This window comes from Lycium ferocissimum, chromosome 5 (genome assembly GCF_029784015.1).
Source record: "Lycium ferocissimum isolate CSIRO_LF1 chromosome 5, AGI_CSIRO_Lferr_CH_V1, whole genome shotgun sequence".
NCBI lineage: Eukaryota > Viridiplantae > Streptophyta > Magnoliopsida > Solanales > Solanaceae > Lycium > Lycium ferocissimum.
Window position 1 is genome coordinate 55,261,980 of NC_081346.1, and position 14,491 is coordinate 55,276,470.

The following is a 14,491-nucleotide window of genomic DNA, read 5'->3' on the forward strand; positions in this document are numbered from 1 at the left end:
AGGTACGAGATGGCTTAGCTGATCGGGCCGAGATCAGACTCCACGTTTCTCCCCATGGTGGTTCATGTCGGTATTACAGATTATTTCATGCTTACAGTACTCATGTTTATGTTCAGTTTCAGTATTCAGTTTCGGTCTCAATCTCATGTTTATATATCATGTGCCTGCTACTTCTCTCATGTGTTTACATACTAGTACATTCAAAGTACTGACGTCCCCGTTTATTGCCTTGGGGGCACCATTTCACGATGCGAGTGCGACTTACGGGACGACACACACACCTCAGTAGGACAGCTCTCGTATCAGCTTTTGGGTGAGCCCCATTCTCTTCGGGGTTTAGTCAGTTGTTTACTTTATGTCATTGATGCATTAAAGGTATGCTGGGGGCCTTGTCCCAGCAAGTACGTTTTATGTTCAGACTCATGCTAGAGGTTTCATAGACTAGACAAGTCAGTTGGGTCATGTTGGACTTTCAGAGTCGATTAGCCATTTTGGCACAGTTATGGTATTATCCGCACGTTTTTTTTTAAACAAGTATTTAATAATTACTATGACGTCGTATGTTTTATTAAAGCCCATCGTGTTTCATATTATATTTCCGCTCATGTATGCCTCATGATGATTCGGCAAGGGTTCGGGGCGTAATCTATTTGGTTAATGATTTTTAAATTTATCGAACTACCAGCTCGATTTCAATTTTTAAGTTCTATTAACGGTTAAACCGATAACCCAATAAGGACATAGGTTCAAACAAGTTACTGGTTAAACCAATTGTCTTCGAACACAATTGGTTTGGCCTCCTGCATCTTTCACAGAGAAAATATCACTAAAACATACTTATTAAAGGTAATTTTAGTAAGATCTTATGTCCTCATTGGGTTATCGGTTTAGCTATTGCACGACCCTAAATTCAGGGTTTACTTTGATGACACTTAGAACTTTGAATTTCTCGGGTACAGAATGTAGCAACTTTGACTAATATATGCCAAAAGAAAAGGAAAAAATAATTCCAATAAATTTCCTAAGGTGTTTTTACTTTTATAAGTATCTTACATTCATTTTTGGTTATCAATTTTAATATTAATTTTTCTTTTTTGGAGTGCCAATTATTTTCTTTTAAACTTGTACGGAGTTTAACTGATTTTTTAAGAAAAAAATGAAAATCTAAATAATAAAACGGAAGAATATCTTAAAAATATTTGATAAGCGTATAATAGAATTGGTTTTAAAATTGATGAAAAAAAACTGAAAAAAAAATAGGAAAGAGGAGAGAGAAATGACAAAAAAAGGTGGAAGAAGAAAAGAAGAGTAGGAAGAGCATAAAGTGGTGGGGGCCATAATATAATTGTAATAAAATACTCCCTTACACATCATGTCATATTTACGCCTCACCCATGGTAACGTTTTTCCAAATTGGTGACCCTTAGAGATATTTGCAAGGACTAAAAATGATAGGTCGGCAAGTGGCAAGATTTAATTTCAATTTCATTTCGGTACTGTCCTCATGCGTTGTGGAATTAGATTTTACACTAATAAATTTCTCCGGCTTCATGCGATCATGAAAATTTTATCCATTCACACTACGAAAGTAAAAGTATATATACCGCAAGATATGCATATAATTTAGAAAACAAAAATATAACAGAAAAAATAAATTCAAATGGAATAATCATCTCATACTTTCTGTACAATTTTATAATGATAGAGTTCTCTCGTCCTCTCCATTGGAAAAAGAGGTTGTATTTTATAATTTTTGGCATGTTAAGATACGTATCTCAAGTTTCCTATTTTTTCTTAAATCATATTTCTAATATTTCAGTGAGTTTTTATAAAATTTTAGGTAATATTTATTGCACAAAATAATAAAGATAACGTTAAAGGCATTGAAGAACTCCTAATATGTGTTAGGGGTTTTGCCCTGATTTTCTAACCAAATTTGAGTTTTACTTTTCCCTTGAAGGAAAGTCAAAGTATTACCATAATTGCTTTTACTTTTCCTGAAAGGAAAATATAATTCTCTTTCATATTTGGCTAATCCTTGTCTTGGAGGAAAAGTTTTGTACATCTATAAATTGAAGGCATCCTTCTCACAACTAGAATATAATAGCATCCACAATGTAGTCGTTTAGAGAGTCTTATTTATGGGGAGATTATTCTCTCCATAGTTTTTAATGCTTTCCTTTAAATTAGGTTTTTAATAAGTAGGTCACTTGACCAAACCATATTATAATATTATGCTTTTTAGTATATTTTCTTTGTCGTCCGATTTATCGTCGTTTAAGGTTTGCAAATTATTCGCTTCCGCATGACGCCCTGATTATTTCGATCCCAACAAGTGGTATCCGAGCCGATGATCCTACAATTGTCAGAGTTGATGGTTCAACCAATGGTTTAGCAGGTTGAAGAAAGGTTCATGGCGTATTCTAATCAAGCTGCAATCGATTTCACGATAATGAAGATTTTATCTAGGAGTACTACATGTTGAGATGAATTTCAACATCCCTGCTGCTGCATCTTTAAAAATAAAGCAAAATATTTTTAAACCAATTTTTAACTCATAATATTTTTAACTATGGCAAGCAGTAGTGATGAAGATTATGTGAAAAAGATGGAAATCCAGGCCAAAAAGGAAGATTTGTTAGGGGTTTTGCCTTGATTTTCTTACCAAATTTGAGTCTTACTTTTCCCTTGAAGGAAAGTCAAAGTATTACCATAATTGCTTTTACTTTTTCTGAAAGGAAAATATAATTCTCTTCCATATTTAGCTAATCCTTATCTTGGGGGAAAAGTTTTGTACATCTATAAATTGAAGACATCATTCCCACAACTAGAACATAATAGCATCCACAATATAGTCGTTTAAAGTCTTATTTATAGGGAGATTATTCTCTCCATAGTTTTTAATGCTTTCTTTTAAATTAGGTTTTTAATATGTAGGTCACTTGACCAAACCATATTATCATATTATGCTTTTTAGTATATTTTCTTTGTTGTCCGATTTATCGTCGTTCAAGGTTTGCAAATTATTAACTTTCGCGTGACGCCCTGATTATTTCGATCCCAACAATATGAAGTGATCAACACTTGACTCATCAACAATTTACAGTCAAATCTCTCTAATATTGTTATTCATTATAATAGTGTTTCACTATAACAGCCTGATTTTCTCCGAAACTGATTTTTCATGTTATATTTTACTTCTCTATAACAACATTCTACCTATAACAACAGTGACATTCATTATAGCGGTGTACTCTTTGTAAAACTACCTCTCTATAGCAGTCATACTCAAATATGGTGTAATAATATTTTGTAAGATAGGTGTACATTCTACCCTCTCCAGACCCCACCATGTGGGAATATACTGGGTATGTTGTTGTTGTTGTTATTAATATTTTGTGTTATTAATATTTTGTAAGATATATATACATATATATATATATATTATGTGTATAAAATATTAAAATGTTTATGGTAATCATCATTAATGTCATGCACATAGTAAGTTTCAAGTACACATATCTAAAAGGAAAAAAAAAACCCAATTATAGCCCAAATGTCATCTCATAACATCGATCAAGCAAAGGATGATACCACTTATATGGCGTTTGACGCAACAATTCCAATCCTTCAAACTTACACTGATGAAGCGATTATTGCACAAGTCATTGGAATGAAAGAACAGGAGACAACAGATGTAGAAAGTGACAACAAAAGTGCTAATGAAAAGCCTCAACCTACTACTACTTGGGGTGAGATAGAAGAGGCAACCGTTAACCTCTTAGACAAGAGATGACGCTATATGTATATTTCTATTTCTGCCCTCAGAAAAATCTCAATTTGGCTCTTTAGAGGGCAGCTTGAATTAGATTTGGAGATATTTTAGTAATATTATTGCTAGATTAAAAATAAAAAAAATAAAAAAATAAAAGCTCTTAGACAGCCTTCAAGAGAAGCTATTGAATTCCCTTTTGCTTAAAGTTTGGACAAAAATCTTCGTCAATTAAAGCGTAATATTATCACTAAGAGACTGAAATTTACGAAGCAACCTACTATTGTAGAATTCTTACGTGAAACTTGAAATATTAAATTTTTAAATAAATTTTAAATGCATATGTTCCTTAGATTTTAATTTTTTTTTATTGGTACAATACTGCTAGTTACGGATTTATGAGTATTTTCAATTTTTAATTAATGAAATATTAAAAGCAATTTAGATTTTAAAATTAAAAAGTATTTGTTTTCATTTATAACATAAAAAGTAAAGAAAAATAATTGTTTGCGTACTTTTGTTTATAACAGCTAAATGAGATCTAAACATAAAATGACAGTATACATACATAACAACATCTCACTATAGTAGCTATGAAATTTTTGGATAAACGCTGCCGATTATAGAGAGGTTTGATTGTATCTTTGAAAACTTAGTTACTAATTTAATTAAGTAAAGAAAAACTCCCAATATGATGATAGACCCAACAAGGATATTTATCTCAATTATATATATATATATATATATATATATATATATATATATATATATATATATATATATATATATATATATATATATATTTAGGCCATAGGGATTAGAGGAGATAATAATGGATGAATTAATTCCGAAAAATTCAAAATTATAAACTTGCATTATTCAATAGTGACCAAATTTATTTCGAAATGAATAAATGCATGTAACAAGATATATATATATATATATATATATATATATATATATATATATATATATATATATATATATATATATATATATATATATATATGTTAAAGGATTTAACGTATATACACTGAAGCATATATATTGGATGATATCAACATACCAGCCACGGTAAATTTTCATGGATTTTCACCTTCCAAAAATAAGTATGATCAAACCTATCATGAAGGATATATATATATATGTTAAAGGATTTAACGTATATACACTGAAGCATATATATTGGATGATATCAACATACCAGCCACGGTAAATTTTCATGGATTTTCACCTTCAAAAAATAAGTATGATCAAACCTATCATGAAGGATCTTGTTGCGGTAAATTTTGGTTGCTGAAGAAGCAAATGAAGGCATGAATGTGAATAATATTAGGGGTAGTTTGGTTGGAAACAAGTTATCCCAGGATAACTTAGCCTAGGATTAGTTATCCCGGATTAGTTATTCCACCCTCCCACAGGGATAAAATAACACTACAATCCCGGGATAACTAATCCCAAAATTAGTTATACCATCATTTTATCACAGCCAAACATGGGATAAATTTATCTTAAATATAATCCCGGGATTATTTATTCTTATCCCTTGTATCAAACGAGCCCTTAGAGGTGACTTGCGGATTATTAAATTAATTAAACATATGACCTAAATTTAAAAACAGGTTAAAAAGCCAAAAACACTGATAAAAAATATTTCTAAAAAAATACTAAGTCGAAAGAGTTAATATTCTTAAATGTCTTTCCCTTTTACGTGAATAATTATAGATTTATTGGTGGAGTAACCTAAGAGAAGTGTCACATTACCTGCTTAATACTTAGTTTTACTACTTATATAGATAGATAGTTCATTTTTATCGGGAAACTTTCTGAGCCTTCCGGATGCAAACAAATTTAGTTTATAGCCCATGATTTTATGTGAATTCAGTAGTATATGTGTGTGTGTGTGTGTGTGTATTACTACTTAATATAAGGGTGAATCCTTACCTTTTTTCGTCCTCACAAACCTTTGGTGGGGCCTCCTAGGATAAATTCCTAATATATCCCAAAGCTTAGGCTGCGATTTTATCTTTAAAAGACAACTTAGCTGTGAAGATTTGTACAATGAGCTATGTAAATGGTACCTTGTACTTGGTCTTATCTTATACCATCACCATTAGCTTCTGAATAAACACGTGTATTTTTGGTCGTCCTCACAAATCTATGGTGGGCCTACTAGGAGAAATTCCTAATATATCCCAAAGCTTAAGCTGTGATGTTATCTTAAAGAGACAACTTAGGTTGTGAAGATTTGTACAATGAGCTATGTAAATGGTACATTGTACTTGGTCTTATCTCATACCATCACCATTAGCTTTTAAATAAACACGCGTATTTTTTGTCGTCCACACAAGCCTTTGGTGGGGCCTTGATGGCGTCCAAATTCACTCCTTAAAAAGAAAGTGTACACAGTTGTATGCTATATACTTATCCAACTATGAGTCGGGGTCGAATCCCATAGGGAACAATGTACTAGGCGATCAAGAAAGTAAGGAATTTTCACTTTTTACACTAAGCCAAACACTTTGCAATATTTGATTTTTGATTTATAAACTAACAAAAATAAAACTAACTAGAAAGCGGGTAACTCACAAGCAAAGGAAAACAAGAGAAATTAGTCTCAAGCAATGATCCAATGTATTTTACAATTTTACAACTAAGAGCGAGCTTATGTTAATAGATAATAATTTCTAAAATCTCATTGAAATTCTTCCAACCAAATCAATGAGTTTCACTCTAAACTTTTCTAAGCCTTAGAGTGTGATATTAAGCACTATCAATTTAACTTCAAGTTAACTATCCTATTCCTAGCTCAAGTTATTAGATGAGGTTTAAAGCCTCAAATCCTTGCTATTTACTCTTTTCCTAACCCTTACTTCCTTTTCCAAGCAAAGCTAAGGTAAAATGACACACTTAATGTTAGCAACCACTAAATGCATTAAAGCTTGAAGACTAAATAGAGAAACATTAACCCACTTTATTAGAAATAAAAATTGTTTAATACATAAGCAAAACAAGAGATTCAATCCAAACTTTAACATATGAATATTTGCATAAACAAGATTAAAGTGATGGAATAAAATGCTACACACTTAGATATACAATAAAAGCAAGAGTTGAAGAAATGGGTAAAAAAGATTCATTGAGTGCCTCCAAATCTTCAAACCCTAGGTGTAGTTCTTGCTCCTACACTTGGAATAATGGCCAAAGATGAAAATAATGTCCTCAAAGTCTTGCTTTTGTTGCTCCACTTTTTGCACTTATAGCCAATTTTCTCATTTCCTCTATTTGGCCTCTTTTTGACTTATTTTTCACTTAGTCTCTTCCCGATCACTTCTAAATCACATAAAACCTATAAAATGGAAGTAAATGATATTAAATGAAATATTTTCTCAATCAAACATAACAAAAATCTAAGATTAAAGAAGAAATAAGTTGGTAAAATACCAACCTATCAGGTCTCCTAGGAGATATTCCTAATACATCCCAAAGCTTAGGCTATAATGTCATCTTAAATAGAAAAAAAACTTAGGCTGTGAAGATTTTTACAATGAGTTATATAAATGGTACCTTGTACTTGGTCTTATCTTATAGCATCACCATTAGCTTCTAAATAAAAACGTATATTTTTTGTCGTCCTCAGTAACCTTTGGTGGGGCCTCCTAGGAGAAATTCCTAACATATCCCAAAGTTTAGGCGGTGATGTTATCTTAGAAAGACAACTTAGGCTGTGAAGATTTGTACAATGAGCTATGTAAATGGTACCTTGTACTTGATCTTATCTCATAGCATCACCATTAGTTTCTAAATAAACACGTGTATTTTTTGTCGTCCTCACAAACCTTCGGTGGGGCCTTCTAGGAAAAAGTCCTAATATATCCCAAAGCTTAGGCTGTGATGTCATCTTAAAAGATGTAAGGACTCATTTGGTCGGTACTACTTTTTCCATGCTTTTGACCCTTTCCTGAGCTTGGTTAGCTCACATTTGACTCGAGAGGACCATTGACACGCTTCCCGAGGTCTTTGGATATGATTTGGGTGATTTAGTGGGAAATTTAGGCTTAAAGTGAAAAAGAGTTGACTCTTGGGTAAGCAGACCTTTTTCCAAAATCCGTTGATTGCGAGAGGTCCAGATGGTCTTTTAGAACTTGTGTGTATATTCAGTTCGGTTCCCAATGCACTCAAGTGCATCTTGGGACTCGGGTTGGGAAGTTAGTTTTGACGTATCGGGGTTTGGCTCGGTCAACGAGACGTGCGTTGGGAATTTTGAGGACACGAGTGCCTTCATAACACGTATTTATGTATAGATGCATATCTGGTTTGTGAGCAAATGGTTTCAGGTGATAGTCAGGATTTCAGGTTGAGTTCATGAAAGCTAAGTTACTTTTCTGATTTACGTGTCCGCTTCTGTGACACCAGGGCCGCGGCAGCGGTATCACAGAAACGGCGGCCCTACTGCTATAGCGGCCATGTGTATTTTCTGGTGGACTGCAAAAACGATCAAGGGACCTTTGAAGCTGGACCGCTATAGCGGTCTGTCGATCGCTATAGCGGGTGATGGGCAGTAGCTGGCATTAAATGAGTGTTAAAACCCCAAGTCCTTCATTCATTTCCTATTTCGAAACTAGACCCATTTGGGAGCATTTCAAGGTATTTCTTGGAGGAACATCATTGTGGTAAGTCATTCCATCTTCATTACTATTCCATTATCCTTTAATTATCATATAAATCCCCTAATTCATGCTAAAATCCTAAAAACCTGAGAATTAAAAGAGGGTTTAATGGGTTCTTTCCTAAATGACTTCTAGACTATAACGCTTGAATTATGGATTGGGATAGCTTCATTTAGCATGGAAATGATGATTAGAAGTTATTGTAACATGTTTCCTTCATTATTGTTGGCTAATTTATGAATTGGGAGTTAGGGTTTATACCTAAATTTGGGGGTTTCTTCTGGAATTCGAATTTCCCTATTCTATGAGTTTAATTGGCTAATTGTTGATGTGAATTGATCACCTAGAGTACTAATTTCACGTTGAGACCTATAGATTCCTAATTTCACTTTGTTAGTTCATAAACCCTATTCTACGGGTTGAGATTTGGGAGTTAAATAGGAGTTTGGTTTTTTTGGATACTTTCTTCTCGATTCTAATTTCATATTCGGATATGACTAGACTTTCATTACTTTGAGGCACAACGAAAGGGCAAGGCTCACAATTAACATTTGAGTTTGTTGTTCGGCTTTCCAGGTAGGTTACAATGTATCTTATGGGGAAGCTTCAATTAGCGAAGCGTATGTTTAGATGATATTGTCGGAGAATGCATGTAAGCCTTAGGGTATGAAGTTGGAATGGATATTGCCTTAGGTTGGGCCCTGTTGTATGATTTGGGGCTAGCCACCCCGTTTCTTTGTTGTCCTATTTGTTCTATGTACTTGTTGGCTCGTCGCCGCGTTGAGATATTGAATATTGGTGATTAGTCATGTATCCTGATTATGATATTGTGGTACCTTATTTTGTTATTATTGAGATGAGGATAGTGAGTCTGTTGTGGCTTATTGTGTAGCCTTATTGATGATATTACTTGTGTACCCATGTGTGGTACTGTTTGGGATTGACTTGGTTGATTGATATTACATTTGCATTGTATTCATACTCATTTCCATGATATATTGATATTGCCTTGATGTGGTACTGACGGTGGGAAATGAGAAGGAAATACAGATGCTTGAGACATTGATACGAGTCATCTCTGGGCTGTGTACGGAGTGATCGGTATTCCTCTGAGACATATTGGGTATTGAGTCATCTTTGGGCTGTGTGCAGAGTGACTGATACGGAACACTTATCTGTTCAGACATGTTGGATATTCAGTCATCTCTGGGCTGTGTGCGGAGTGACTAGTGCATGGACTTCGTGTACCCCCCACGAGTCAGGCCGCAATGACGTGATGTTCCATCATCGGAGTACATGTGTATGAGCATATGCATTACATTCATACATTATGGCATCGGATTGTATCTCTTGGTTATTTGTTTCGTGGATTGTGATTGGATAATTGTGTTGGTTGAATTGGAACTTTTCGCTATGGTTAGGAGATGTTCTCAGATTCTACTCTTGAAACTTGGAAAAATTGGGTTTAGATGCTATAACCTAGGTTGGGACTCGCTTCATTGATACTTGGACATTGGTGACCTGTACTCTATTGTTTATTTGCTTTCTTGCTTTATTGTCTTTATATACGTCAACTAATCTTAGTCGGCCTATGATACCTTCCAGTACTTGTTATTTGTACTGACCTACGCTTGCTGCATTCTTTTATGGATGCAGAGTATTTGACAGGTTCCACCTCTTCTCATCGTGGCTGATCTTCGCGAGGTCGAGCATTTGAGTTTCTAGGGTAAGCACCAAGAGTACCGGCGCTTCCGGCGACTCTTCATTACTTACCCGTCTTACTTTCATTTTGAGATAGTATTTGAGACATTATTGTATTATTCAGACTCATAGATTGTAGTAGAGCTCTTGTATTGGGTATTGAGTCATCTTTGGGCTGCAAGTGCAGAAAGGATCGATACGGAACACTTATCTGTTCAGACATGTTGGATATTCAGTCATCTCTGGGCTGTGTGCGGAGTGACTAGTGCATGGACTTCGTGTGCCCCCCACGAGTTGTGCTGCCAATGATGTGATGTTCCATCATCGGAGTACATGTGTATGAGCATATGCATTACATTCATACATTATGGCATCGGATTGTATCTCTTGGTTATTTGTTTCATGGATTGTGATTGGATAATTGTGTTGGCTGAATTGGAACTTTTCGCTATGGTTAGGAGATGTTCTCGCATTCTACTTTTGAAACTTGGAAAAATTGGGTTTAGATGCTATAACCTAGGTTGGGACTCGCTTCATTGATACTTGGACATTGGTGACTCGTACTCTATTGTTTATTTGCTTTCTTGCTTTATTGTCTTTATATACGTCAACTAATCTTAGTCGGCCTATGATACCTTCCGATTTGTTATTTGTACCGACTACGCTTGCCGCATTCTTTTATGGATGCAGAGTATTTGACAGGTTCCACCTCTTCTCATCGTGGCTGATCTTCGCGAGGTCGAGCATTTGAGTTTCTAGGGTAAGCACACGCGAGCTGCTGCCCGGCGACTCTTCATTACTTACCCGTCTTACTTTCATTTTGAGATAGTATTTGAGACATTATTATATTATTCAGACTCATAGATTGTAGTAGAGCTCTTGTATGACCAGACCATGAGACTAGGGGTGTATTTTGCTATTCCGCACATTTATCGTATTATTATCATTTGATACTCCTATTAGTACTGTTCTTCCGCTTTTACTTATCATATGACATGTCTGGGTTAAGGGTTCGCCTATCGAGGTGGGAAATATAGGTGCCCGCGCGACTTAACTAAAATGGATCATGACAAAAGACAACTTAGGCTGTGAATATTTGTATAATGAGCTATGTAAATAGTACTTTGTACTTTGTCTTATCTCATACCATCACCATTAGCTTATAAATAAGCAGGTGTATTTACCAAGGAAATCACTGTTGTGTATTTCTTCCTGTGTCCTTTTCATAAAAAACAACAGTTGTCCCCTTATCTATTTTTTTTTCTTTCTGTTTTCCCCTTCGTGTTCGACATTTGTATTGAAGCCCTACTAAATTCAGATTCGCGCCGCGTAAGGCCCATTAATGGGAAACACTCCCCAATAAGGATTTTACCATATCCAAGGCTCGAACCTGAAACCTCTGATTAAGAGAGGAGTAGCCCCTTCCGCTGCACCACATCTTTTTGTGGTTCTCCGTTTTATTTCACTACAACTTTGTCCAATCTTTTTAAAAACCAGTCACTCCAATAAGTACAACACCCAGCCAGCACATGTACAACACGTAAAATTTTTTAACTACAGCATTGAATATCCAAATGAAGATATGAGGGATTGCTCAGATAGTAAGCACCCTTTACCTCCAATCCAAAGATTGTGGGTTCGAGTCATCAACGGAGCAAAAAGAGGGAGCTCCCCGGCGTTGCCGTGGGGGGGGGGGGATGGGGGTGGGGGAGGGTTGTAAAAGAAAAAAGTATATCCAATTGAAGACCTATTTTGATCTCTTTCTCTTCATCCCTAATTTTTTTCCTTCTAAACGGAAATAATATTGCTATCTTGGTGTTTTAAACCTATTGATGCTAGCTTGCCAATTTTTCTACTATCACTAGGAAAGTTATTTTTTTCATTTTTAAGAAACTTATTTTTCTACAAAACCAAACATGAAAAAATTGAAAAAAAAATTGGAAATGTTTTCTTCCATACCGAACACACTAGGAGTGTGCAAAATCCGGTTTAACCGATGAAACGAACCAAGAAAAATGTTATTGATTTATCAGTATCGAATTATTGGGTTAATGGTTTTTAAATGGTTTTGTAAATATTTTTATTAGACTGTCAAGCTGGTTTCCGATTCTGAGGTTTTAGTTAAAGGTTAACCGATAACCAAATAAGATTATATTAAAATTACCTTTTTATCTCTAATTATATTAGTGACTTTAGCTTTTAAATACAAACTCTATTTCCTAAATTCTTACTTTCGTTCCAGGACCGTATTTCTGCAAGCGACACTTTAGTTCTCTCAAACTCGACCAGAAAGAAAACAAGTTTGTTTTAGTAATAACATCTTTGAATTTGCTTCTGCTTGTAATTTGTGTAGACTTTTATGCATGAAGGCAATGTATATGAACAAATGAAAACAAGAGGGAAAAAAAAAAGCATTTTCTTATCGGTTAAACTAAAAACTGAACCGTTAAGGACCTAAACCGATTAAAACCGATAACGAATATCTTATTGGTTTGGTTATTGATTAAGCGTGTCTAAAAACCGTAAACGATAAACTGACCGATTAGCACCCCTCAACACACCCTCTATTTGTTTTAAACCTCCAAAGATTTGCTTCTTTAGTGAATATCAAATCTTGTATTTCTTTGTATTTGCTAATTCTCATTCCAAACTTCCTTCCACATAAATAATTTACTTTTTATAAATTCTTCAATTATGTGACTGAAAAACTCTAATAATTATAAAGACATACCAATAAGATAATGATACACGTGGCAATAGATTAAATTAATTATGCAATTGAAAAAATGTAACGTAAGTGATATTTTTTTAAAAGTAAATTTAATACTTTTGTAGCATGAGTTAATCCCGGGCCTCATGCAACTCGTATGTGTGTGTGTATATATATATAGGGGGGGGGGGGAGAGAGATGATACAAGAAAATTTGAGAGTATTAATTGGGGAAGAAAAAGAGCAACATTAGTTTAGTTTACTACTATATATAAGGGACAACCAAGGGGTATTTGTAGTCCTCACAAAAGTTTTCAATTTAATGTCAAACTTTTTAATTAATTACTTCTAGGTCCCAAATTTATTGTTTAAGGTCAAATTTACTTTTTATTTTTATTGTCTACTTTTCTATCAAGACCCAAATTACCAAGCCGTAATGGCACTAGTCCCACCGTACTAGTAAGCCAACACCAACCATTAATAGCCCAAAATAAGAGGAAATACTAAAAGCGGAATAAATCATACAAGTCAATTTCAAGTCTTAACAATCTTAAATAGAAATACTTAAATAGTTATTACAATCCTTCCCAAAATCTGATGTCACCATAACACAAGGACCACTAAGAGTATGAATAGTCCGAATACATAAGAAACTGTATGAATTGAATAAGACAGAAAATAAAGAATAAGGAGAATCCATAGCCATCCAGAATCCAAGGAGCTTACCCCTGTCTCTCAAGCAAGGCTCTAGCGGGCTGCTTGGTAGTCGCGCGCACCACTCGTGCTAGGAACCGAGGCTGCACACAAAAAGGTGTAGCAAGTGTAGCATGAGTACAAATACAACAAGTACTCAACAAAGAACGTTGACCGACTCTTTTCGGAATGGAGACGAGGGTTGGTTACGATACCACAACCACACTTGTCCGCCATTAGTCCAAAATACAAGATAATCATACTTTAACGATTAAGCTCAAATAGCAAATAGAATCCAAGAAAAGGCAAGTCAAATACCAACAATCACAACAATAACATAAGATAAGATGAAGGGGATGCAAATGCAATGCAAGGCCTTTGTTTCCACTTCCTGATATACACACGTTCGAATCTTAATGAATCGTTGACACGACCCAAATAGTCGTGGTGGAACCCACAGTAATTCTCCTAGTGGGCGAACCATCCCCTTACCCAATTCATCCACCAATTATCACTTAATTTATCAATTTTAAAACATTCAAGGATATAATAATAATAATAATAACGGAAAAGGATCATGTATGCCATCAAACTATGAAAATGACTCATTTATACTACTCATCAATAGTTTTGGCTCATTTGTGCCAATCATTAATAGTTTGGCTCATTTATGCCATCGCCGTTATCGGTGGCGGAGCCACATGCATCCAAGGGGTGTCAACCACATCCCTTTCCCGAAAAATTATACTGTGTAAATACGTAAAAAGATTTTTTTTTTTATGTATATTTACCATGTGTTGAACCTCTTAATTTCGTTGTATATTTACAATATCAGATATGACTCATGGCCTCCAATTAGAGTTCTACGTCGCTTAATTAAATCAGCCCCATTTGAAATCCCAAATTAATAAAAAATCTGACCTACCCACCTGACCCACCCACAACC